Genomic DNA, 27421 nt, shown 5'->3' on the forward strand with positions numbered 1-27421 from the left:
TTAAAGCTTCCATTCCTGAAAAAGAAAAAGAAGTGGTTTATAGTGGCATTTGAACTGAGCAAACTGTTTTGTTAACAGAATATTAAACTAAAGGCATTGGCTTGTTCTTAAACCAGGAAAGGACGCTTTAAATCTCTTCCCCTCATGCATGAAGGTGAAAGGGAGTGTGCAAGCCCAAGGCTTATGCCAGCTCATGCTTGTAACAACAAATCATGATTTGTCATTATATCATACCTGGGCCACTGAGTCCATCCAGTATATGAATATATGGTGACAGGGAAAGCTGAGCACTTCAGCTGCAAACGCAGCCACCTAGAAGAAAGTCTTGCTGGTTTTAATGGTACTTAACTTCCAAGTAGCCTAGGATGACAGCCTTAATCCAATACTTCTAAGTATATTTCAGGAGGAAATGAAAATGCAGCTATCCGAACAAACATTCAGTACCCTGTTATCTCTTTCCCTTCTGAGAAAGCAACATGACATTAAGCTTTTCTTTGTGTTATGCGAGTACTTTTTTTTTTAGTGCCAGTTCCTTTAAATTTCAGTAATCTTTCTAGTTCTTATGTGATCTAAACTGTCTCCGGAGAAGTGATCGAGAATGTTGTTAGGGAAATGTTTGAGAATAGGCTAAAAGGATGGGTAGGTGAAAAAAAAAGCACACTCCGCCACTGAAGTCCTCTGTCACATGCTTCAGTCCTAAGCACATTTACTCAGATGTTATTGCTGTTTAATTCCATGGGGCTTACACCAAGGGAAGTGGGGTTAGAACTGAAGTCTTGGATGAGGCTGAGGGCCAAAGTGGAAATCTGTGGAGACTTCTTTTGTCCAAAGGCTCCTTCATGAGGTGTGCTAGGTGTCATTCCAATAGTATTGTGGAGGAAAGGGGAGACAGAAGCCAGTGTGGTGTAGTGGTTAAGAGCGGTGGACTCGTAATCTGGTGAACTGGGTTCGCTTCCCCGCTCCTCCACATGCAGCTGCTGGGTGACCTTGGGCTAGTCACACTTCTCTGAAGTCTCTCAGTCTCACTCACCTCACAGAGTGTTTGTTGTGTGGGAGGAAGGGAAAGGAGATTGTTAGCCGCTTTGAGACTCCTTAGGGTAGTGATGAAGTGGGATATCAAATCCAAACTCCTCCTCTTCTTCTCCTCTCTGTTATCCAGATAAAGATCACCTGCCCCATGCCAGCCATTAAGAAAAAATACACTACGTAGCTAATGCCTTGTTTGGCTTTGAGTCCAAATCAAATCAGTGGGGCTTGGTTCTAGAGCAGGCATTCCCAAACCCGGCCCTCCAGATGTTTTGGGACTACAATTCCCGTCATCCCTGACCACTGCTCCTGTTAGCTAGGGATGATGGGAGTTGTAGTCCCCAAACATCTGGAGGGCCGAGTTTGGGGATGCCTGTTCTAGAGCAAATACATTAAAGACAGTGCGGCAAAAGGAGCAATCAATTGTTTTCATATCAAGCCATGTTTCATTACATACCCGCCAAGTGTCCCAGTTTTTTCCAGGGACAGTCCTGGAATTATGAAAGCCATCCGGTTTCTGTTTTGATCGCGGAATGTTCCTATTTCTCCCGCCAGCACTGAGCTTGTGGAAGAGGGTTAGCCACAGTTTTCCCCATGCGGTGGCAGGAGCAGTGGCGGCAGCAGCTGCAGGGGGAGCATCCAGTTGCCTCTCCATGACTGCCACTGCCTACGCCCAGCCCCTCATTGTGCTCCAGTTCAGAAGGGCAGACAGAAAGCAGGGCTCCCCCTGGGTAGGAAGAAAGGGGGAACGGAGCGGAGCTCGAGTCTTGATTTAAATTAAAAAAAATTAAAATGCTTTGTGCGTCCGCGTCTAATCTTGCCCCTTTCTAAAATGTATTTATTGGTGTGTGTTTTTCTTTTTGTAAATTTACCACGGAATAAAATAAAATCGGGATTAAGGGGTGGTGGCACTCGCCTTCTTCTAACAGGAAATATTCTGCGGTGGACACAAAAATGGGGTGGTGGTGAGCGGAGTCCTTTTGGGGGAGGAATGAGAAATGTCCTTATTTTCATCTGAGGAATGTTGGAGAGCAGGTCGTTGCAGGTGGTCTTCCGTGGCTTGTGGAAAGAGCCTCTAAAGCACAGTGATGTCAATAGTCATAACTGTGCCAGCGACACATGTATAGGATTGCACTTTTAGTGTCTTTGAAATAGCCGCTTAACCATATTGATATAGGCATCAGATGGAATGCTTTCCAGACTTTCCCTCTACTGCCAACATATAAGCAGACTGCAGTAATATATTAAATGGCAACCTGGGTTTTTGCTTGTTAAATCACCTGTTTGGAACTTATTAATACTGTGCCTTTTTTTACAACCAGATCCTGGAAAACAACAGCACCTTCCTCTCTGCTGTCCCTGTTTTACAATGGGCACTCACACCTGAAGCCTGTTTTTCTAAGCCCCAGCATATCCTGTGCAGGCCTTAGTAGAATTTGCTGTGGGAGCTGGGCCAGATACCCTTCCATAAAAGATTTACATTGTGTATTTTTTTATTTTTAATCCTCTGAGAGAGATCTTCATTTGTTATTAGCTTTATTTTGAGAAGCAACAGGAATGTATGCCGTCATACAGAAAGACAAAACAATCTTTGAAGGTGGGGAAATGTTGCCAATTTCAAATTTCCACCCAGATTTGCTGAGGCAATACTTGCAACCCCTGCAAACGTACAGAAACAGATGTTAGTAGCCCCACCCCCCACCCTCTCTGAAATAAATTGTATTTATTACTATGGAAGTTAAGTGTGGAGGCCAGAATCTCAGTACTGTAGAGGAAACTATACCACTTGCAGGACTATACCACTGACAGTTGAAGATCACATTTTGCAATGATTCCTCATGTTAATGAAACCAATCTTTTTAGGAAGAATGAAGGAACATTTTCCTTAACGTGCTAGTTTTGTGTGTGCGTGCGCGGTTTCTCTTTTTTTGCTCACGTTGTTATTTTTTACATGGAGGAGCATTCAAATATTTGATGCCCTACCCGCAATCTGCAGTGGTTTAATCTAGCAAAAGATGTCTCTCTCATTGTTCTGCTGATCCTGTAGTTTCACCATTATAAAAACTGGAAGAGGGAGAAATGAGATTTTATGCATAGGCTAACCTTTATCCACTCAAAAACTGAGGAAGGTGTTATGTAAAGTTCTCACCCTGGGCCAGCAGGGGGATACTGTAGATCATTTTCACTCAGGTCCACATATGCAAATAAGGAATTGAAAGTGACATTCAGTGGTTGGATAGTTACAGAAAGTTGTTACTGTTGCATTGTAGTGGAGCTCTATATAAGCAGGCTGGCTGAACCCTTCAAACGGGGGGCTTAAAACGGGGGGCGCCCTTTGCGTGGACGCGCGCAGCCCTAGATCTGGAGCGGCCCCATCAGCATAGGCTTAGCTTTGCCTTCCCTCAGGTGGGATACCTGGAGGTCTCCGCCTACCTCAGTCAGTTGTCCAATCCCACCTGGGGGAAGCGTTGCCAAGGAGACCAGGCCAGGTAGGGGAGGGATTACCGGCCCACACAATAGAGGGAGGATCTTACCTGGGAATCCTCACTTGGCTCCAGAGCTTCTCCCACCCTACCCACCCTCAGTTAATGTCTTCTTTTGCAGGTTAACTTTTCTTCATAGGTTTTGCAGGTTAACTTTTCTTCACAGGTATGCGGGCGCTGCTACGTTAAGGTCGCTGTTAAAGGGCTGGAAAGGAATTTCCCTGCATTGGCAGGTTTCGCCTTTCCCGTAGCAAAAACATCACAACTTTGGCGGTATCAGGCCTTGGGCAGAATCCTTTAGTCCATCTTCCTCTTTGCGGTGGCGATACCAGGGTTCCCTGTTAAAGGGGTTTCTGAAGGGAGGCTTTGACCGTACGCCGAAAGGTCGTAATTGCTCTCCCCTGCGGCGGGGGCGTAACGGGGGCGGCTATCTCTGCTTGAACATATGTTCTCCAGAGCCGGCCCATCCCCCCCCACACACACACTGGATAACCCTGAAGCTCCCTAGGTCCCCGGCTGGGGACTGGGGAGGGAGAACGCCCAATGCCTGAGCCAAGGTCTACCCACATTTGAAATTTAATAAAGTTGTGGCCCATTTAATCCCATAGCACGTTGTCTTGAGTCGTTATTCCACATGACGGGGGGGGGACCGCTCGGGATCTGGGGACTCTGCCTGTCCACGCAATAATGCTGATCAGGTGAGGAGGAGGGTTTTGATCTTCAATACAGAACCCCAGGCAGTGAGGATTAAGTCTCCTCACCCAGCACATCACAGTGGAGAACAAAAGAACCCATCCTTATTTATCAGGGTTCCCAAATAACGAGGAGGGAGAGAGGTGGCCTGAAGGACAGGAATGGATTGGGGGAGTGTCAGGGGAGGCTCTGAAGGCGTGACTAGGCCTGCAGCCTGGGGGAGGGTTGCTCATCCTTACACATAAGGTGGGAATTCCAGAGGTTGGGTTCCTCTATGGAAAATGCCTTAATAACCTGCATTGCAGTTTGAGAAACAGGAGACAGAGAGCAAGACCTACCCTTTTGACCAGTTGTGTTTGTGCGTGTATATGCCTACATCGCTTTGAGCCCTTATGGGAAAAGCAACTAACTATGTGATCATAAGGATATACAAATTCAATGGGACTTAGTCATTGTTTTGGAATGCAAGCTAAGAAATGCTCTAAATAAATAAGTGAATGCATGTGGCAGAACGGTGTTGTGGCATGTAATGGTTATGCTTTGGGACCAATCCAAAGGATGAGGGTTTTGTAAGACGGTTGTTTCCTCTGAGTTGCTGTAATGAATCAAGAATCCGCCATCTACATGGAGAGTATTTCAGGATGTTCCATCTCCACCCTTTCTCTCTCTCTATGAGGCCATTTATTAGTCATTAAATTTACAGGGAATTCTGCACACCGTCAACTTTGCATACGAGACACAACTGTGCTTAATTTATTCTAATTTTTTATTGCAAAGATGTTCAAACTTCCTGCTCTCAGGAATCACTGTCTCACAGGGAAACTATTCTGCTCCAGGATGGGACTTGAGGGATTGACTTAACTGTTGGGCCAGAGACACAGAGTGAGGATATTGCTTCTACCCTTCCAGCAGTCTTGTGCAAGTTTCATTGAAAGTACGTCCCATTGTGTTAAGCAGGACTTACTCCAAGGTAGATGTGCAAAGCACATCTCAAAATATAGCTCAAAATATAGCTATTTACTGAAGCGTTATCCACTGAGAAACTGAGGAAGTCTCAAACAGGGATATGGCTATTTGCATTCACTTGTAAGGCTGTTTTCTTGTGAAGGTGGAAGAATGATTCAGGATGTCCTTTGAATCTCCAGGAAATTATTAAACCTCAGGAACTGATTCAATATTGATTAGAAATGAGTGTGTGTGTGTGTGTGTGTGTGTGTGTACGAGCGCGCCTTTATATATTTAAAATGTTATCCTGAAGGAGTAATTCTGATTTTGCTGAATAGACTATCCTACTAAAGAGTTAACAGAAAGTGACATAAAGATAGGGAACGTGATAAATATATAAACAAATAAATTTTGGATTATGATGACCGAACATACATTTTGAAATATTGATGTTGCCATTTATATTATTACAATAATTATATTAGTATATGTCTAATACATTTTGCATACTTTTCTGATGTATGCTATGCAAGTCTTTACACAAACACACCTCATATCAGTTCTCTATAGCCTATGGCTGCAATCTGAAATACTCACCATAAGCTTCCACAGAAAGCAGTAGGACTTACTTCTGAGTAAACCGAAGTATTGCACTGTGCATTTTGCATTGTGAATCTGTTGACAAACCGAAACTATACCCAGAACAAAATCACTTGAGGATTGTAGCAAGGTGGAAATATAGATCACTGAGCTCTGTTTTTGCTTTCTAGATTCAAGAGATAAGTAAAAAAACGGGGAAGAAAGAGCAGCCATAAGCAATAAGCTTATTGAAGAAAAAACAAGCAGAAGCAATAAGTGTTAAGAGAACTGGGTGGATGGGGGGTAGTGATTGCATTTCAAGTAAGATGAAGCGTTTTAACATAAAGAACACGATGTTTAAGTTTGAGCTAATTTCTTTTACCATTCTGCTTTCTAAAAATAACCGCAAACAATGTATCGCTTTTCTGTTCCATCTTGTTTAAGAGGCTGATGTCAGTGTGCTTGCTTATGTCAGTGGCCCTGTAACTTCAGTTTGAGCGCTGTGTACTTTGCTCCACATGACAACATCGGCTGTTATCAGCGATAAACAGAATGGAAGGCTTTGCAGTTAAAGGTGTCGTGATGGGGCAGAGACAGGATTTTAAGAAGCAGGCGGACACTTATCAGATTTAGCAAGGAATGGGCTCTGGATTTTAGAGAATACAACCCATGGGTCAAATATAGGAATTCCTTTCAAGTCAGGTGACCTCCCTGCTCAGGCCCAAATGAAAGAAAACTCTTAAATGTCACTCATGTACTGTTTAGATTAGAATGTATTTCGTAAGAACTACTGTGAATGCAGTATTTTACTTCATTGGGATCAGGTTTCTGTCAGTCATTTGGGCCAGCGTGCCTAAGGAGAAAGCTGCAATACAATTTTACAATGTGTGCTGTAATACTGTCTCCCCACCCGCCACCCCCAAAGCATCACTTCTCAAATTTGGGAAATCGAAACTATACTGTCTTTGAACCAGAACCTTCATTTAGCTGTCATGGCTGTTGATGCGCCAAGCTTCCATTTACAGTGGTACCTCAGGTTAAGTACTTAATTCGTTCTGGAGGTCCATTCTTAACCTGAAACTGTTCTTAATCTGAAGCACCACTTTAGCTAATGGGGCCTCCTGCTGCTGCTGCACCGCCAGAGCCCGATTTCTGTTCTTATCCTGAAGCAAGGGTCCTAACCTGAAGCACTATTTCTGGGTTAGCGTAGTGTGTAACCTGAAGCGTATGTAACCCGAGGTACCACTGTACATATATCTGAAAGAATCAAAATGGTCATTCAATACAATGCAAAGATGAAAGATCATTAGGCGCGAGTGATCATGCTCTTCTGAAGTTTACTATACAGCGGAAAGGAGCAGCCAAGCATATTAGGACTCAATTTCTTGACTTTAAGAAAGCTGACTTCATAAAACTTGGGGAAGTGCTGGGTGAGATCCCATGGACAGTAATACTAAAAGGAAAGGGAGTTCATGATGGCTGGGAGTTTGTTAAGAGGGAGATAGTAAAAGCACAACTTCAGGCAATACCAATGAGACGGAAACATGGAAGGTGCCTAAAGAAGCCAGGGTGGCTATCTAAAGAACTTTTAACTGAGTTAAGATTAAAAAAGGATGTGTACAAAAAATGGAAAAGGGGGGAAACCACCAAAGAGGAATTCAAACAAATAGCCAGCACGTGTAGACACAAAGTCAGAAAAGCTAAAGCACACAATGAACTCAGGCTTGCTAGAGAGGTTAAAAGCAACAAAAAAGGCTTTTATGGGTATGTTCGTAGCAAAAGGAAGAACAAAGAAACAGTGGGGTGACTCAGAGGAGAAGATGGTGAAATGCAAACAGGGGACACAGAAAGGGCTGAACTCCTCAGTGCCTTCTTTGCCTCAGTCTTCTCCGATAAAGAAAACAATGCCCGACCTGAAGAATTTGGAGCAAATGATTCAGCAGAGGAAACACAGCCCAGAATAACTAAGGAGATAGTACAAGAATACTTGGCTAATTTAGATGTATTCAAGTCTCCAGGGCCAGATGAACTGCATCCAAGCGTATTAAAAGAACTGGCAGATGTGATCTCAGAACCACTGGCAGTCATCTTTGAGAATTCCTGGAGAACAGGCGAAGTCCCGGCAGACTGGAGGAGGGCAAATGTTGTCCCTATTTTCAAAAAGGGGAAAAGAGAGGACCCAAATAATTACCGCCCAGTCAGTCTGACATCAATACCAGGGAAGATTCTGGAGCAGATCATTAAGCAAACAGTCTGTGAACACCTAGAAAGGAATGCTGTGATCACCAATAGTCAGCATGGATTTCTAAAAAATAAGTCGTGTCAGACTAACCTGATCTCGTTTTTTGACAGAATTACAAGCCTGGTAGATGAAGGGAACGCAGTGGATGTAGCCTACCTTGATTTCAGCAAGGCATTTGACAAGGTGCCCCATGATATTCTTGTAAAGAAGCTGGTAAAATGTGGTCTTGACTATGCTACCACTCAGTGGATTTGTAACTGGCTGACTGACCGAACCCAAAGGGTGCTCATCAATGGTTCCTCTTCATCCTGGAGAAGAGTGACTAGTGCGGTGCCACAGGGTTCTGTCTTGGGCCCAGTCTTATTCAACATCTTTATCAACGACTTGGATGATGGACTCAAGGGCATCCTGATCAAATTTGCAGATGACACCAAACTGGGAGGGGTGGCTAAGACCCCAGAGGACAGGATCACACTTCAAAACGACCTTGACAGATTAGAAAACTGGGCAAAAACAAACAAGATGAATTTTAACAGAGAGAAATGTAAAGTATTGCACTTGGGCAAAAAAAATGAGAGGCACAAATACAAGATGGGTGACACCTGGCTTGAGAGCAGTACATGTGAAAAGGTTCTAGGAGTCTTGGTTGACCACAAACTTGACATGAGCCAACAGTGTGACGCGGCAGCTAAAAAAGCCAATGCAATTCTGGGCTGCATCAATAGGAGTATAGCATCTAGATCAAGGGAAGTAATAGTGCCACTGTATTCTGCTCTGGTCAGACCTCACCTGGAGTACTGTGTCCAGTTCTGGGCACCACAGTTCAAGGAGGACACTGACAAACTGGAACGTGTCCAGAGGAGGGCAACCAAAATGGTCAAAGGCCTGGAAACGATGCCTTATGAGGAACGGCTAAGGGAGCTGGGCATGTTTAGCCTGGAGAAGAGGAGGTTAAGGGGTGATATGATAGCCATGTTCAAATATATAAAAGGATGTCACATAGAGGAGGGAGAAAGGTTGTTTTCTGCTGCTCCAGAGAAGCGGACACAGAGCAATGGATCCAAACTACAAGAAAGAAGATTCCACCTAAACATTAGGAAGAACTTCCTGACAGTAAGAGCTGTTCGACAGTGGAATTTGCTGCCAAGGAGTGTAGTGGAGTCTCCTTCTTTGGAGGTCTTTAAGCAGAGGCTTGACAACCATATGTCAGGAGTGCTCTGATGGTGTTTCCTGCTTGGCAGGGGGTTGGACTCGATGGCCCTTGTGGTGTCTTCCAACTCTATGATTCTATGATTCTATGATTCTATAACTTTCTGAAATGTTGTGTGAACTGCCATAACCATTTGATTGTTGTTCTTGAGGAATTGTAACATATAGTTCATAAATCTCAGTAAGCAGCTCTACTTATCTCTGGGCTCTGGTAAAGCAGCTGTCTATTCTTTATAAATAATGTAGCCGCCCCCCCAAAAAAATCATTAATTGAAAAGCCCAGTTAACAAATGTGGATAATACTGTACATTTAAACTTATGGTAGAAGATGAATCTGAACCTGCAAAAGCAGGAGGATAATTCTCTATGAACTAAAATGGCCGTAGTTTTGAGAGATCTGATGAAAAATTGTCACTGTCCCTTTGTGTATATTGTGCCATTTTTTATTTTAAAAATTCTTATTTTCCACATGGAAAGTCTTGTTGTTCATCTTCGCACATCTCTTTTATCCTGTGTATCATTAATAATAGTTAGGCTCTTTGTTCAAGGCAGCTACAGCTATTTCTGAGCATACCAAGTAAAACCGTGGTAGAGAGATGCAAAATCTGTTAAGACCAGGCCCTACCATTAGCCAAATTGAGGAGTCCTCCTCAGGTGGTAGATGCAAGGGAGGCAGCAGCAGCAGCAAACCATTGGTTGTTCTTATGCCGCTGCCCCACCAACCCCTTTCTTTTTGGAAGGTGGAGCTGCATTGGCTGTGTGGTCTGTCCTGGCCCCTCTAAGCTAGCCTGCACCCTCAGGAGCAGTGGAGGTAAGTAAAGGTAAAGGACCCCTGGATGGTTAAGTCCAGTCAAAGGCGACTATGGGGTTGCAGTTCACATCTCACTTTCAGGCCGAGGGAGCCAGTGTTTGTCCACAGACAGATTTCCAGGTCATGTGGCCAGCATGACTAAACCGCTTCTGGCTCAACAGGACACTGTGATGAAAACCAGAGCACACGGAAATACCGTTTACCTTCCCATCGCAGTGGTACCTATTTATCTATTTGAGCTGGTGTGTTTTGGACCTGCTAGGTTGGCAGAAGCTGGGACAGAGCAACAGGAGCTCACCCCGTCACGGGGATTTGAACCGCCTACCTTCCAGTTGGCAAGCCCAAGAGGCTCAGTGGTTTAGACCACAGTGCCACCTGCTCCCACAGTTGTGTAGGACACTTTGTCCTACACTGGGTAATGTTGGTAGGGGTGTGTGTGTTCGCACAGCCCTGACACTCCAAATTATACTATCCATATTGCTCCACAGCAATATAAGAATCACAATATTTTTTTGGTTTCTTCAAATTTCTGGGAAGTGCCTGCTAATTCTAAATACATTCTTCAGAATTCAGTAATATAAAGCACTGTCAGAAAACACACACACACACCATACACTGCTTATTTTATTTTCCTCTTCTTTTAGGCACTGTGTTTCTGATATTTTCCTCAGTGGCAGATAGACCAAGGAATCACTCCAGAATGTTTAGGAAAGCCCATGGGATCGTTTGTGCGCATTTACACATGAGAGCCTTTGGGCCCTGATACTGCAATATGTTGCATTTGGTGGTGCCTGTCAAGAGTTTCCTCCAGGCTAAGTGAGGCGCCTGGAAATTTAAAAAAAAACACCAATCCGTTTCTGCACAAGCATGAGGAATCAGCTTTGCAGCAAATCTTTCATGTTGCTTTGCTTAGTTAAAAAATGTTGTGATTCTGATTAAATTGTGACTGTACCAAGAAGGGCCAATTTATACCACCTGCAGTCTTGATTAGAAGTTCTTTCCCCACCCACCAAAGCATTATAGTGAAGCTCACAGTTGCTTGCCCTGGGCAACTGTGGAAATAAATGTGGAAGGCAAATAATAAATAATGCAGGTTGCTTCATTTGACCGACTGCTGTAGTTTAAGGAGGCAAGGGAAAAGATAGTAGTCAAGGTAATAATATAAATTCACTGGGACAGGAATAAAGTTTATAAATAGGCAGGGGCTGGGACACACCATAGGGAGTACTCCAGGCAGTGATGATGATGGTGATGATTCATTTCTGTGGCTGAGAAAGCTAAATTCTGCCCCAAGAAAAACCACCATCTGTTAACATGGGGTGGGATTCACTTAATGAGCATATATATATATATATATATATATATATATATACACACACACACACACACACACACATATATATATACACACACACACACACACATATATATATATATATAGATATAGATATATATATATATATACACACACATATACATACCCCGGCCAAGACCGGGCTCAGGGCGGCTAACATCAGGTATAAAAACAATTGATTAAAATACAACTTAAAAACGAGATTAAAATACTACTTAAAATGCAGCCTCATTTCAGTGGAAGCCCAGATCAAAAACTGTTTGGGAGGAGAAAACATCAAATCTTCACCAAGGCCAACTATTCAGACTGGTCCTACGTGGGCCAGAAAAGCCAGGGAAGTCCCCAAATAGGGATTCCATCACAGAAGGGGAGGGGATCAGGCTGGTTCAAAGCCAAAGGCCTGGTGGAACAACTCTGTCTTACAGGCCCTGCGGAAAGAAATCAGATCCCACAGGGCCCTGGTCTCATGAGACAGAGCATTCCACCAGCCGGAGCCAGTGTTGAAAAGGCCCTGGCCCTGGTTGAGGCTAATCTGACTTCCTTATCAGGACCACCTGTAGGGCGACCCAAAGAGGTTTGAGGCTGAAACCTGCATGGTTCATGACGGGCTGCCCCTGACATAGAATCATAGAATTGTTGAATTGTAAGCGATCATCTAGTTCAATCTCCTGCCATGCGGCTGTACCATACAGGGATCGAACCTGCAGCCTTGGCGTTATCAGCACCACACTCTAACCAATTGAGCTATGGGGGCTTGGACATGTCTTTCTGCTCCTTTTCCCCGTGCTCTGTAACTTTTAAGTGATATGGAATGTGTAGCATGATGCCAGTAACCAAGATTTTCACACTATGGGTCCACTTCATTGACCTCTCTTTCAGGGAGTGGGATACTCCAGTGCAGTGAAGTAAGATCAATCATTTTATTATATCACTAGGAGTTAATGCTACTGAAGAGAGAAGTTACTGAGATGCGAGGCTGCTGTATTCAGCAGTGGCACGGTCTCTGTCCGAAGCTGCAATTCTAAGCTCTCCATTTCTTGTTCCCCATTCCAGTTCTTCTGTTGGAACTTTGAATTCAATTTAATGTGCTCATGTAACAGGCAGATTATTGTGAGAGCTATCAGAGTGCTGAAGGGCAAATGGAATAAATTGGCGAAAAGAATGTATATAGGAAGGACATGCAGAACACAAGTCCATTTAAATCAACTGGTTAAAGCCTGGAGGGCTGCTTGAAAGACGAGTTTTTATATTAAGGATTTTAGAAGCTTTCTATACAAAAGTGTTACGTATGGAGCTAGGGTCAAAGAGAAAATATAGATTCCTCTCCGAAATACAGAATTACATTGCTATTGTCCTCTTAAAATTATTCACAACTAAAATGATATTTGTTTTATATTTCCTGGGGCTTTGTCACCATAGCTGCCTGCAACATTATTCACATTGGAAAGTAATGCCCTTCTGAGATTTTGGTGTTTTTTTTAAAATATACAAATTGCATTGTACTGGCTGGTAGATGTTAGCCAAAGGAGCAGCAGCAGAGAGAAAAGCACCTGAATAATTTGAAACACAACATGAAGAAGATCTCCTTCACATTGCAGTTCAGATTATTCAGATGTTTGTTTTCCTGCTACTCCCCCCGCCCCATAACCTAAAATACATTGGCCTCAATCCTGTTTTAGTTGTGTGCAGCAATTGTTGCCGCAAACAGCAAACTCTTCCTGGCAGTTTAATTGGGCCCAGATAACTATGCAGACGTGCGCCCAGATACACACTGCAGCCTCCTCACCTCCTCAAGCAGAAGCCTATTTCTTGTTCCATGTACAGATCTCCTTTGCTGGACTGCAGCAATGATGCTTTCTGACTTAATTATTTCAAAATGGATTAAATAAAAACGCTCCCTCAAATACAATACCTCATATACCCCAAATGATTTGCTGCTTTAGAAAAACTTAATACTGCTTTGCACTAGAGCTGGTAAACACCCCGGTAAGTGTACCTTCATAAAATATGGCCCTAGATTAGCAAGAGCCCTGAAACAATTTTGCCATATGCTGTCCTCATCAGGACTCGTTTTTTTAAAAAAAAATAGCTCCTTTATGAAAGCGTTTTTACACAGCTCTGCTTTTACTACACTCCAAACTGCACATCGTGCGCAGGAAGTTAGAAGAGAAACAAAGACATGCAAAACTTTTAATAAATTTAGACTGCAATCCTATTAACTGGGATGATATGCCATTGAATTCAACAGGACTTAACGTCTCCTGAGAAGATATGTCTAGAATTACACTGTCAGGGGACAATTGAAACCCTGCATCCGCCAGAAGGAGGGAGTTAGGATCCGGTGGATCTCTGGCTCAGCCAGCTGCTTCCTGGCACAGTCATGCTATGCCTGTGTAAGCCCCACATCCCAGCTCTGCCAGAGATATACACCAATGTAACACCCTTGTGTAGACAGAGCTGGGACTCAGCTGGCTGAGACAAGAAAGGTAGATATTACACTGGTGTGCACCCAGAATAATGGACTCGGGAAACAGGGGGACTTTTGCTGGATCTTAACTCTGGTTAGCTTATTCTGGTGGAACATACATCAGCAAAAACGGTGATCTGAATCAAGCCCCTTGGCTCAGCTGAGAGACCAGCAACGTTTGGTTCCTCCTCTCTTTGATCACTTTCTACTTGGCCCTTATAAGGTCCCTGTTACTAACATCTAGTGACTTTGTTTGCTTTCCTCCCTCTGAATCCCTTTTTCCTTTTGTGTCATGTCTTTTAGATCATAAGCCACTTTGGGTGCCCTTCTCAACTGGAGAGTGAGGTAAAAATATTTTAAATAGGTAAATTTGCTTTCCTGTAAAAGGTGTGTGTGGTAAAATAGTAGGGTGATGGAAGTGGAACTTCCCTGAATTCTATGACAGGGGATTCCTTTTATGAGATATCCCTCTGTGACTGTTATCCACACTTCGAACACAGCGGCTCCTTTTAGCTCGGTGCCACTAATGTGACCTATTTTCCTTTTCTTTGTTGATTCGTTCAATCTGGTTTAATTAATGAAATATAATTCCAGCCTTTTCTCCAATCCCATTTCTAACTTATCACTTCGCAGTCAGCACAGCATGGCAAATATGGCAATTTAAATGGATTTTTTCCCCCTCTCTCCTAGAAAAAAAATAAATATAACTTGCCCAATACTAAAGTGATGCATTGATTCCTGGCAACAGCTGCTAGGAAGCTATTAGGAACTGGAGTTAATCATTCTTGATTGTTATTGTCAGTCAGTTCCCATATTCACAATGCAGAACAATGTCAATACTGCTTACACTGATTTTATTTACAGCCATATCCACTGAAATTAGAAAAAAAGAGCTGCTAGGGGTTTTTCTTCTCCTGAGACATGGGATGTGAAACTTTAGGCTAAGTCTGATTTTTCAGTTCCACAAAGCTGTTGGGTAGAAAGTCTTTGTAGGAATCTACCAGTTCAGTCTGCCGGTGGAATAAAACGTTTCTGAATTCTCCACATTGCACAAGTCTCATGTTGATTTCGTAGAACTTCTTCCTCAAAGGGATGAAGAGAAAAGACTGCTGGCAAGCATCTATTTTTTAAAAAAGAGAATGAACACATACATTAAATAAAAAATACATAACACCATAGAGACATATGTACACTATAGCAACTCCCAGAGGTGCACTAATATTATTTATTATTATTTCTTGGACTTCTTATCTTATCCCCACTTAATCGTACATGCTGTGATGGGACGATGAGCTGCTTGTGTGTAAAATCCTAGTCCCTCAGAGTTTGGTCAAGTTTGCAAACCTCTGTCTGTAACGGAGCCCCTTAAACATGGCTCCGTCAGTCGCTGGCAGATTCCGACAGTGGTTGCTTTCGGAATCGCTTCCAACATAAAAGCTCCTTAACGGAAACACGTCTTCTGGACTCTCTGCGTGACAGTTTCCGGCGAGGAGTGGGTGTCCCTACAGGAGGTCCTGAAACCTCCCCACTGTTTTCGCTGGAAGTGTCTCTGAGCCATCCCTCCAGCTCCCTTTCCCTCAGCTCAGCTCCTCTCCCCCTACTGGTTCCCTCTTCAGCTGCTGAGTCTCTCCCAACCTGTGTGAGCCCTTTCACTTCCCTTCCTTCCGATGGCAGTTCCCTGACATCCACCTCCCCTCCAGGGCCCCCTTCATCCCCTCTCGCCCCCTCCTCTACGGGCGGTGAGGAGGCAAAACCCCGGAATGAACTTCCTTCATCTTCCGATGTCCCGAACACTTCTCTCCACCTGTTGCGGTTCCTGGTCTCGAAGTACTCCTCCTCCTCAGAGTCCATCTCCCCTTCCCCTTCCGATTCCGAGAATCCTTCCAACTCCTCCTCCTCATCGGTGGTCCCAAAGTATTCCCTCCGGAACCTCTCCACAGGCTGAGGTTTCCTTGGGAACCTTTGATGGAACGTTTCTATCAATACCTCGTCATTGATATCTTCTGCCATTACCCAAGTGTTTTCTGACTCCGGTTCTCCTTCCCACGCTACCAAATACTCCACCTGATCCCCCTTCCATCTGGCGTCGAGGATTTCTGCCACATGGCTGCTGCATTCCCTTTCTTCTATGACCGGTCCCCGAGTGGCCATCCCTTCTCGTCCCCCCTCATACGGTGACAGTAACGACCTGTGAAATACTGGGTGCAGTTTCATGTGGTTGGGTAACCGGAGCCTGAAAGCCACTGGGTTGACCTGTTGAATGACCTCAAAGGGACCCAATCTCCTGGGTCTTAATTTCTTACAACCTCCTTTGAACGGCAACCCTTGGGTTGACAGCCACACCCTATCTCCCACCCTTATGGTTTCACCTTCCCTTCGGTTCTTGTCTGCCTGCCTCTTGTATTCTTCCTTCGCCCTTTCTAAGTTGAGTTGGAGCTGACGATGGATTGCTTCCATTTCTTCTACAAAATGCTCGGCTGCCGGGACACCCCATCTCTCCCCTTCTCCCCCTGGGAAAGCCCTGGGATGACACCCATAATTAGCCAAGAAGGGGCTCATCCCTGTGGACACATTCTCGGCATTGTTGTAGGCAAATTCCGCCAGCGCCAACTTTTCTACCCAGTCATTCTCTCTGTCATTGACATAACACCTCAGGTATTGCTGGAGGACCCCGTTTGCTCTTTCCGCCTGCCCGTTGGTTTCAGGGTGCCGGGCAGTCGAAAAGTTGACCTCCACCTGCAGTAAGCTCATGAGCTTCCTCCAGAACCTGGAAGTAAATTGTTTTCCTCGGTCTGAGACCACCCTCAATGGCACCCCGTGCAACCTAAAAATGTGTTCTACAAATAACTTCGCTGTCTCTTCCGCCGTGACTGCATGCGAGCAGGCTACAAAGTGGCACATCTTTGTTAGTAGGTCTACCACCACCATGATGGCTGTTTTCCCCTTGGACTTCGGCAGATCAGTCATAAAATCTATCGACACTGCCTCCCAAGGTCGTTCTGGGGTTGGTAAGGGTTCTAATAGCCCCGCCGGTGCCCGCCTCTCCCCTTTGGCTCGCTGGCATTGCTCACACCCTCTTACATACTCCCGTACATCTTCCCTCACCTTAGGCCACCAAAATTCCCTGGTGACCAACCACATGGTTTTGTGTTGTCCAAAATGCCCCGCCGTGGGGCTGTCGTGCAACTGCTTGAGTACCCTCCCCCTTAAGTCTCCTTCAGGGATATACAGTACCCCTTTGTAATACAAAGCTCCATTTCTTTCCTCGAAACCCCCTGGTTCCTCTCCCTCACCCCTAAGACCTCTGAGCTTATTCTGGGCGTATTCATCATTCTCTGTTTCCTCTACCAGTTCTCTTTGTCCCACCAATGCCGCCCCACACACCCAGCGGTCCTCTGGAATGACATGTCTCTCTTCGGGTGCTCCCTCCCCCTCCAAATATTCAGGTTTGCGTGAGAGAGCGTCCGCCCTAATGTTCTCTGGGCCTGGCACGTAACAAATCTCAAAGTTAAATTTGGAGAACTCCTGGGCCCATCTCACTTGCCGTTGGTTGAGCACTCGTGCCGTCCTCCAATACTCTAGGTTCTTGTGGTCAGTGCACACTTGCACCTTATGTTGTGCGCCAATTAGCAGGTGCCTCCATCTCCGGAACGCCTCATGAATGGCTAGTAGTTCTCGGTCATACACCGTGTAGTTCCTCTCGGATTTGTTCAGCTTTCGCGAAAAAAAGGCACACGGTCTCCACTCTGACTCCTCCTTCCCTGGCTGCAGAAGCACCGCCCCAATAGCTCTGTCTGATGCGTCAGTTTCCACTCTCATCGGTTTTTGTAAATCCACATGCAGGAGTTGTTGTTCCGAGGCGAAGGCCCTTTTTAGTTCCTCAAATGCTCGCTCCGCCTCCTCAGTCCAAACGAACTTCTTCTTACTGCTGAGACAGTCCGTAATGGGCGCCGTCAGGTGGGCAAAGTTTCGGATGAACTTACGATAGAAGTTCCCAAATCCTAGGAACCTCTGCACATCCTTCCTTGTTTTGGGTGTTTTCCATTCCAGCACCGCCTGGACCTTGCCGGGATCCATGGCCAATCCCTTGTCTGACAGGCGATACCCCAGGAATTCCACCTCCTTGGTATGAAACTGACACTTCTCCAGTTTCACCCACAGCTGGTTGGCTTGCAGCCTGCTCAACACTTCTCTGACGTCTCTCACATGCTGCTCCTCATTCTCAGAATACACCAACACGTCGTCTAAGAAGGCCACACAATTCTTGTAAAGCAAAGGCCCCAGGACGTGGTTCATAAACGATTGAAAGCACGCGGAGCCTCCTTGTAGGCCGAAGGGCATAACTAAATATTCAAATGCCCCCAAAGGGGTGAACATGGTGGTTTTCCATTCATCCCCCTTCCTTATTCGTATCAGGTTGTACGCCCCCCTTAGGTCCAGTTTAGTAAAAATCTTTCCCTTCCTGACCCTTGTCAAAATGTCGTCAATCCTGGGCATAGGGAAAGCCACTGGTTCTGACACTGCATTTAAGGCCCTGAAGTCACACACAAGCCTCGGCTTGTTCGTGTTTTTTTTATCCACAAAAAACACTGGGCTGCCCCCCACCGCCCTGGACTCTCTGATGAACCCTCTCTTCAGGTTCTTGTCAATGAACTCTCTTAGCTCCTGCATCTCTCTGTCTGACATGGCGTACAGCTTGCCTACAGGGAGCTGTGCCCCAGGGAGTAAATTGATTTGACAGTCAAAGGGTCTATGCGGGGGTAGTTGGTCAGCTTCCCTTTCGCTGAAGACGTCGCGGAGATCTGCGTATTGTCGTGGTACCTTCACGTTCTCCGTTACTTCAGTCCCTGCTAGGGTGGCTTGGGCCCCTGCCAAACCCTTTCCCTCTTTGCAGTGTTCTAAGCAATGTGCTGAACCAAAAGAAACCACTCTCTGATGCCAGCCCACCAGCGGATCATGTAACGCTAGCCAGCTCATCCCCAATATAATGGGAGCTCCTCCCAAGGTGGCCACATTAAACGCTATCAGTTCGGTGTGCCTTGCCACCTTCATTATCATTGGGACGGTCTGCAAGCTGACTTCTCCTCCCAACAGCTCCCTGCCATCGATCGTGGTCACCTGCAGGGGGTTGCTTAAAGGGATCGTCTGTATCTGGTGTTCAGCTGCAAACTCTTTGCTCATGAAATTGCAGGAGCTGCCTGAGTCCAACAGCGCCTTTATCTTTAGAGGGTGTCCGTTTGGCAGCTCTAGCGCCACTTCTATCACTAGGGCGGGTTTAGGAGGTTCTGGCGTGGGCACTTTCACTGCTCTTTGGCCTGGCTGCTGTGCCCCGACGGTGGCAGCCAGGCGTTGGCTTTTACTTGCTTCGGTATTTCTTCCTCTCTTCCCTCCACAGCTCCTACCATCCCTTGCCATTCCTTCCTCTGGGGGCAGACTCTGGCAAAGTGACCTGGCTGTTGGCAGAGATAGCATTTCCGGGCGCCTTTTCCCTCCTTCTTTCCCCCCTCACTGGGCTTTGAAACTGCGCGCGCGCGCGCTGTTCCGATTTCCATCGGCTCTGCCGGCGGGAAAGTTGGCTCTGGAATGTCTGGAATGCGGAACTCCTTCCAACGTTCCCCCTTCCCTTCCCGCCTCTCCAATGCTCTCGCCTCCTGGCGCGCTCCTATGGTCAGCGCTGATTTGGTCAGCTGGTCCATAGACTCCGCCCTGGGCGCCCGGGAAAGTTCGTCTTTCACAGCCGAAGAAAGCCCTTCTTCAAAGAGCATTTGAATGGGTTCCGCCGATAGATCCCACCCCAATTTATGGATCAACATGGTGAACTCAGTCCAGTACTCACGGACAGATCGGCTCCCCTGTTTGCAAGCCATTAACTGTCTGCGGACCACTCCCTGTTCAATATCGCTGGAAAACATCAGATCCATGGCGCGAAAGAACTTCATCGTGTCCTTTAGGACGTCACTATTCGCTGCCATCAGGGGTCTAACCCAGTCTCTCGCCCCCTTTTCAAGATGCCCAATCACGAAAGCCACTCGTGATTCCTCGTCAGGGAATTCATCAAACTGCAGATTGAGGGCATATTGCATCTCTGTCCGAAAGCCATGATAGTCTTTGGGCTCCCCCCCAAACTTCTGCACCAATCCTGGTACCTTTCTGACGAGCTGGGTGTCTTTCCCCTTTTTGTCTGCATCCTGCGCCCTCCTCTCCTCAAGCCTCGCCGTCTGCAGCGCTAGCTGGACCTCCAACACCCGGTACCTTTCTTCCAGGCTTGGACCCGCTCCAGCTCCTGCTTCTCCGGTTCCGGCTGGGTTGCTCATGATGCCTTCTCCTGCACAAGCTGCTCACGAAGACTGTCGGAATGCTGTGATGGGACGATGAGCTGCTTGTGTGTAAAATCCTAGTCCCTCAGAGTTTGGTCAAGTTTGCAAACCTCTGTCTGTAACGGAGCCCCTTAAACATGGCTCCGTCAGTCGCTGGCAGATTCCGACAGTGGTTGCTTTCGGAATCGCTTCCAACATAAAAGCTCCTTAACGGAAACACGTCTTCTGGACTCTCTGCGTGACAGTTTCCGGCGAGGAGTGGGTGTCCCTACAGGAGGTCCTGAAACCTCCCCACTGTTTTCGCTGGAAGTGTCTCTGAGCCATCCCTCCAGCTCCCTTTCCCTCAGCTCAGCTCCTCTCCCCCTACTGGTTCCCTCTTCAGCTGCTGAGTCTCTCCCAACCTGTGTGAGCCCTTTCACTTCCCTTCCTTCCGATGGCAGTTCCCTGACACATGCCTACGGCAGGTTTGAACAATATAAAAACACAAGACTAAAATCAGTTAAAACAATTTAGAAGCAGAAGACAGAGAGTATATAGTGCATCCATTCTGACTTAGATGACTTACTGTGCGAGCCACTGCCAATTTTAATCTGGGGACTACTCCTCGCCATTGCAGCTGGGCAGATGTGTAAGCCCCTGGCCGTCTTTCTGCTTTATGTCAGCACTACCACCAGGGCTGGATTTAGGTTTGATGAGACCCTAAGCTACTGAAGGTAATGTGGCCCTTTATATGTCCAGCTGTCCTTTGTCAACAACAAATTGTCACTTTTTTGTGTTGAATATATGCTATATCAGGGGTCAGCAACCTGCGGCCCATGGGCCGCAAGCAGCTCACGGGAGCAGTTTAACCAGCCCACAAGCTGCCCCCGAACCCAGCCGCCCGCTCAGCGAGTCCCCGCATGCTGTGCTAAACTGGCACAGCACGGGGACTCGCTTCCGTGGTGCTGGAAATCGCGTCTGCATATGTCCAGACACTGGAAATCGCGCACGCATGCAATCCAGCCCACAGAGAGATCTCCGTGGGACTTGACTTGCCCAGGCAGGTAAAACCTTGCCGAGCCCTGTACTGTATGGTAATTTATGGACCTAATAGGTCCATACACAACACAAAACACTGTTGCTGTGTGTAGGTTTTATTTTATGTGTTTTTTATCACATATTTTGGAAATGTACATCCAGGGTTTTTTTCCCTTTAAATTTTTTGGGGGCCCCCAAGAGAGTGGGGCCCTAAGCTATAGCTTGTTTAGCTTTTACGTAAATCCGGCACTGACTACTACTGTAGATAGCCAAAGAACATTACTGGAGCAGCCAGCTCAGGAAGGATCTACACTTCAACCTGGTCTTATAAAGCTGGTTAATGACCTTCTTCTCTCTAACCAACTTGTGGCTCAGGTCCAAACTGAGATTCATTGCCTGTCCATTTGCCACTCTCCAGATCCCCAGTCCTAATACCCTTCTTACTCAGGACATTCTTGGTACGTTCACTGTCCGCTGATAGCTCATGGCATGCTTCCAAACCTGTACGGTATATCTCAGTTGAATTAACATTGATTTCATATACTGCTTAAGTGTTCATAGAGCTGGCAGCTCTTGCCAATGGTGGTTCATTCTTTTTCCTTTGAGAAGCAAGGTATTGTTTGCCTGATAATAAGTGTTGGAAGTGTAAAGAAACTGAAGGTACTTTCTATCACCTCTGGTGGACGTGCCCGAAGATTAAGGCTTTCTGGGAAATGATATATAATGAAATGAAAAAGGCACTTAAATGTACTTTCCCGAAGAAACCAGAAGCCTTTCTCTTGGGCATTGTCGGCCAATTGGTGTCAAAGAAAGATAGAATCTTTTTTATGTATGCTACGACAGCAGCAAGAATACTCATCGCAAAGTATTGGAAGACACAAGACTTACCCACTCTGGAAGAATGGCAGATGAAAGTGATGGACTATATGACACTGGCTGAGATGACTGGCAGAATCCGCGACCAGGGGAAGGAGACGGCGGAAGAAGAATGGAAGAAATTTAAAATCTATCTTAAGGACTATTATAAACTTGATGAATGTTAGAATGTCGAGGTTTAGAGAAAGAAAGGGTTACAGCGATATAAGATTAGACTGATGGGAAGATTAAGAAGACATATGTTTGACAGAACTATTTAGAAGTTGCTGGAAAATTTTGGACATTGGGATGCAGAAAGGGGAGGTATGGGGGAGTCCGAGAAAGAAGGTTTATGAAAAAAAGGTCATGAAACTATACGTGTTTGTATGTCTTTTTATATGTTTGTATTGTCTTAAAAATTTTGTAAAACTAATAAAAATTTATATATAAAAGAGAAGCAAGGTATTGTGGCACCTGAAAGCCTCATAAATTTACCACAGTGTGATTACTTTTGTAGAGAAGAACCTTTATCAGCTGCATGAAATGGGAGCTCATGCTGCAATTGATTGATTGATTTACCGGTAGCTATTTAATATCCTGAACTTCGAAGGGATGCGGGTGGCGCTGTGGGTTAAACCACAGAACCTAGGACTTGCCAATCAGAAGGTTGGCGGTTCGAATCCCCGCGACGGGGTGAGCTCCCGTTGCTCGGTCCCTGCTCCTGCCAACCTAGCAGTTCGAAAGCACATCAAAGTGCAAGTAGATAAATAGGTACCGCTCCAGCGGGAAGGTAAACGGTGTTTCCGTGCACTGCTCTGGTTCGCCAGAAGCGGCTTAGTCCTGCTGGCCACATGACCTGGAAACTGTACGCCGGCTCCCTTGGCCAGTAAAGCGAGATGAGCGCCGCAACCCCAGAGTCAGCCACGACTGGACCTAACGGTCAGGGGTCCCTTTACCTTTACCTATCCTGCACTTCAGCACACATTTCTGGGGCAGCTTCCAATACAGAAGTGTAAAAGTTTGTAAACATGTGCTAGTCTTCAAAAGTTAATGTATGAGTCCTTATGGTGCCATGTCATTGGTCTTACTTTAGTGATTCCACTCTTCCCAGAAATTACAGTGGGGCTCTCGCCCAACATTGGAATTCCCCATTGTGTCCCATCTCCCCTTTTCCATGCTGACTACATGTTTATTGAAATTTCACATTTTCCCCAAATACAATTCAAATTGCATAGCACAGTATAAGCTTACAAGATTACAACAACATATTTTTTTGTCCTAACCCTTTTTTTGCCATATCTTCTTAGGTTTAATGGCTCAAGCCTCACTTTTATTTCTTCTGTCCTGTTGTCCTGCTCATCCACTGAGGACTTGCTAGCAGACCACGCTACCCATGCCATTACCATACTAATATACTTTCAGCCAGATTCATGGTTTTATGTAGAAGCTGCAATTTCCTCCACACTGTTTTCCTGCTTGGGAAGAACTTGTACCTAGGATTTTAATTCTAATTTGCCCGCTCAGTGGTGTCTTATAAGTGAAGTGACTGTTGAAGAGACATGGCTTTACACTTGTAATGCTTTTAAGATCCAATCAGATCCCATCCTTCAATTGTCAAAGGAATTTTCTCAAAACAAAAAAAGTCTCTCTGTCTCATATATCTAGAAGTTACAGAAAACAGCAGTGAGATTGCTTGGTCTGGTTGTTGTTGGTTTTTTGTTTCCTTGCAATTGTAGACCGACTGAAATTGGACTTGTTTTCAAACTAATTCCCCTTTTTTAACAGATTGAGTTTGCTGTTTAAAATAACCTATCACTCTGCCGCATGCAAGATGAGTTCAGTAGACCCTAGACTCCCTTTAACACCACATTTTGTATCAAAGAAAATATTGAACAGACTTTATTGGACTCTTTGGGCTGCTCTGGAAAGGCACAAGAAAAGTTTATAGTGTTGAAAACAATGCAAAAGTAAAGCTATGGTCAGGAATGAAGAATTCTGTCCAGTTCCCTTGATTATATAGTTAAAACTTACCTTTTTTTCTGGCTCAACTTTTTAAAGGTCAGGCAAACACATGATTTAATTATCATTGCATTATTAAGACTATTGGGGTTGTTCCCTAGTCCCAGATATTTCCCAACATTAATGGCAAAGTTGTCATCTCCACAAGTGAACACAATATATTACAGTGGTACCTCAGGTTAAGAACTTAATTTGTTCTGGAGGTCCGTTCTTAACCAGAAACTGTTCTTAACCTAAGGTACCACTTTAGCTAATGGGGCCTCCCGCTGCTGCTCCTGCACCGCCGGAGCACAATTTCTGTTCTCATCCTGAAGCAAAGTTCTTAACCCAGGGTACTATTTCTGGGTTAGCAGAGTCTGTAACCTGAAGCGTCTGTAACCCAAGGTACCACTGTAGTTTCTTTTAAAGTGAGCAAAGGGTGAAGTGATCTTCTAAACCTTCCAAGCAGTTTCAGATCTTGGTATACAAAATCCTGTTGGGCTGCTCTAAAAACCTTCAGGTGTATTGTAATACTAGTGGGAAGTATCTGGCATTGCTTGGAAGCCGATAGTACCACTGACTGACAAATCATTGCAGTTTTGAAAAGTTCAGTCCACCATTTTGAGTCAGTATGGTGAGCAACAGTTCAGAATGATAAGAGACAGAGACAGATCGTGTTTCTTGATCTCTTATGCTCTACTGATTGAGTTCTGCAAGTAAATTGGCAGCGGACTCAGCTATACAGCTGCAAATACAGTGGTACCTCGGTTTAAGAAGAGTCCTGTTTAAGAACGATTCGGTTTACAAACTCTGCAAAACCGGAAATAGTGTCCTGCTTTCTCATTAGGGAAAGCACGCCTCGGTTTAAGAACAGTTTCGGTTTAAGAACGGACTACCGGAACGGATTAAGTTTGTAAACCGAGGTACCACTGTATAATGTTTTAAGTGTGTTTTAAGCGCAATATTCAATGTGACAATAGATGGCGATGGTGAGCCTTATGGAAAATTCAATCTATTTTTTAAAAAAACACTTAAAAAAAAAACATTTTCAACGCGGTTTTTATGTGTGTCTAGATCCCTCCAGTGTTTGTTGGTACAACTCATGGCACATCATTGGAGATGGGGCCTGAGTCTGCCAGGCCAGCTTGGTGTCCAGCTGTAGCTCATGTGCCTCCCTAGTTGTTGGGCAACCTCTCTTGCAGAAAGTAGCTTGGGCTGGCTGAATTGAACCTGCCTCCCCGACTCCAAGATGTCAGGCTGTTGTAGGGTGGGGATACCGCCCAATGAACCACTCAGCCCCTCATCAACTGCCTCAGTAGTCTCACCCCAATCCCTCTCCCCCCACGATCCTGCCAAGAGGCCCCCCATTTGAGGGTGATAGCACATGGGATAATTGTTACTGCACACCATGGGGGATGAGGAAACATTCAAACTAGATATGTCATTTTTGTGTCAGCAAACCTTACTCAGAGGCATACTTCTTAAGCCAGTGCTTCACACTTCTCAAACCTGTGTTTCCACAGGCAACAGTGCAATTTCATTTGTGCGCAGATCGTGCTTTTGATTCAGTGTATGAATTTACATATGCAATGTGGGGAAACAAGCATTTAAAATCCAAATGTTAGTTCTGGGGAATGAGCTCCCCACCATCTGAATGATGTGACAGGCTGGTGGGTTGTTTTATATGCTGGTAGGCACAACTGATAGTGTTGTGACACCTTAAAGGCTTGTAGATTAATTGTGGGCTCTGCCGCGCAAAATATGCCACAATATGAGTGCAGTTTTCCCCAATTACCTTCCTGGGAGCAGGTCCCATTGAACACAGTGGTCTTACTTCTGAGCAAACATGCATAGGATTCCACTGCACTTCTTGTTAATCTTTAATGTGCTTAAGACTCTTTGTCATTCTTAAATACGTGCATTATGGAAGGCTAATTTGTTGTTGTTGTTGTTTGCCCAAGATTCATGACATCTAGACTTATGTTCATGCAGACAGTAATATGGATGATGTGAGTTAATTAGCAGGCAACTGATGATTAGAAGATCCTTAGGGCAGGAGCAGATTGCCCCAGCCACTCTGGGCAGCTTCCAACATATATATATATAAACATAATAAAACATTGAACATTTAAAAACTTCCCTATACAGGGCTGCCTTCAGTTTGTATATTTACTTATCTCCTTGGCTCAGGGGGTCACATAAGTCCATACCCTCCAACATTTCTCTGATGAAAACAGGGTCGTCCAGAGGAAAAGCAGGACATTCTGGGATCAAATCAGAAACTGGGATGGCTTCTGTAAATGTGGGACTGTACTGTCCCTGGAAAATAGGGACACGGAAGGTCTGAAAGCACACATCCTGTGCTGTTGAACTTCACTTTTAAAATATTTTTACATCAAAGATTATAGTACGCTAGACTAAAATTAAAAAGTTAAAGCTCTGAGAGTAATGAGCCTCTTTAAAACTGTACCTCATCTACACCTTGCATGCAGTTTATAGGCATGCCATCTTGACACTGCGTTGAGTCTTTTGTAGTCATACTTGCATTTTTAAGAATCTTCTTGATATACCGGTATTTTCCCTTGAGGAACTTCCAAATGCACCTGGATTTCTGTACACCTTTTGGAATTTGTTTCTGTCTACTGTATCTAAGTTTATCTCCTCTGTTGCTTGGACTGCTTCTTAGCTCAGAAGTATGCACCAGAGAAAGACACGAGAAGAAGAAGAAGAAGAAGAAGAAGAAGAAGAAGAAGAAGAAGAAGAAGAAATTGATATGCTGCCCATCTGACTGGTTTACCCTTACTTTGGGCAGCTTCCAACAAATTCAAACACAATATGCACTTTCCTATTCAATAAACATTCCATAAGGGTTAAGGTTTGCAGCACTGAATTTGAAGCTGGTTGCATTTCAAAGCATGTTGTTTAGATTCTTCCAGCAGGTCAGCAACACAAGCCTCATCTTCAATTGATTTCAGCAGGGGCTTCTCAGATGTACCCACATGCAGAATTTAATTCCTGTTGAGCCATTGATTTGTGTGACTGGTTATGGGGAAAGACTGTAAGAGGCTTGATATAGTTAATATCCTAAACTGCCTTTGCTTAAGAGCAGCTTGCTGTAGTAAAAAACAGCCCTGAAGGCATCTATTCTATTATTTTCCCCTCAGGTGTGTGGGGGGGAAATCTCTTCAGAGTAGATTGCATAGCCAGCAGGTTTAGATTCTATTTTGGAAATGGAAAAAGGAGTCTGAATGTTGTAGATGGAAATGTCTAGGGCACCCTGGAATGATTTATTTGCTATCTTTCAGAAGGCTGAATTACCCTAATCTATCAGCATTTAAACTCTGTGCTTCGGGTGTCATTTAAAATATTTAGGAGCTTCATGGATAGGCTTGTAGACCTATTTATCCTCAATGTTTTCATGTGAG

The 27421-nt window shown here is 45.0% G+C and overlaps 1 protein-coding gene across 14 annotated transcripts in view; it reads left to right on the forward strand.

The window, feature by feature from the left end:
• Nucleotides 1–27421, forward strand: part of NRG1 (neuregulin 1) — a 500813-nt gene that overhangs the window by 161271 nt on the left and 312121 nt on the right. For 2 of the 14 annotated variants that reach the window (XM_080986792.1, XM_080986795.1), the window contains exons 1-2: nt 9325–9388; nt 14113–14154. The exons of 8 other annotated variants lie outside the window; for them this stretch is intronic. The gene's annotated coding sequence lies outside the window, so the exon portion shown is untranslated. Of the gene's footprint in view, nt 1–9324; nt 9389–14112; nt 14155–27421 lie in introns of those variants that run through there. 4 more of the 14 variants (XM_080986793.1, XM_080986796.1, XM_080986794.1 and 1 more) reach the window with 4 other exon arrangements.

The sequence above is a fragment of the Podarcis pityusensis genome, assembly GCF_964106645.2.
Source record: "Podarcis pityusensis genome assembly, chromosome: 17".
NCBI lineage: Eukaryota > Metazoa > Chordata > Lepidosauria > Squamata > Lacertidae > Podarcis > Podarcis pityusensis.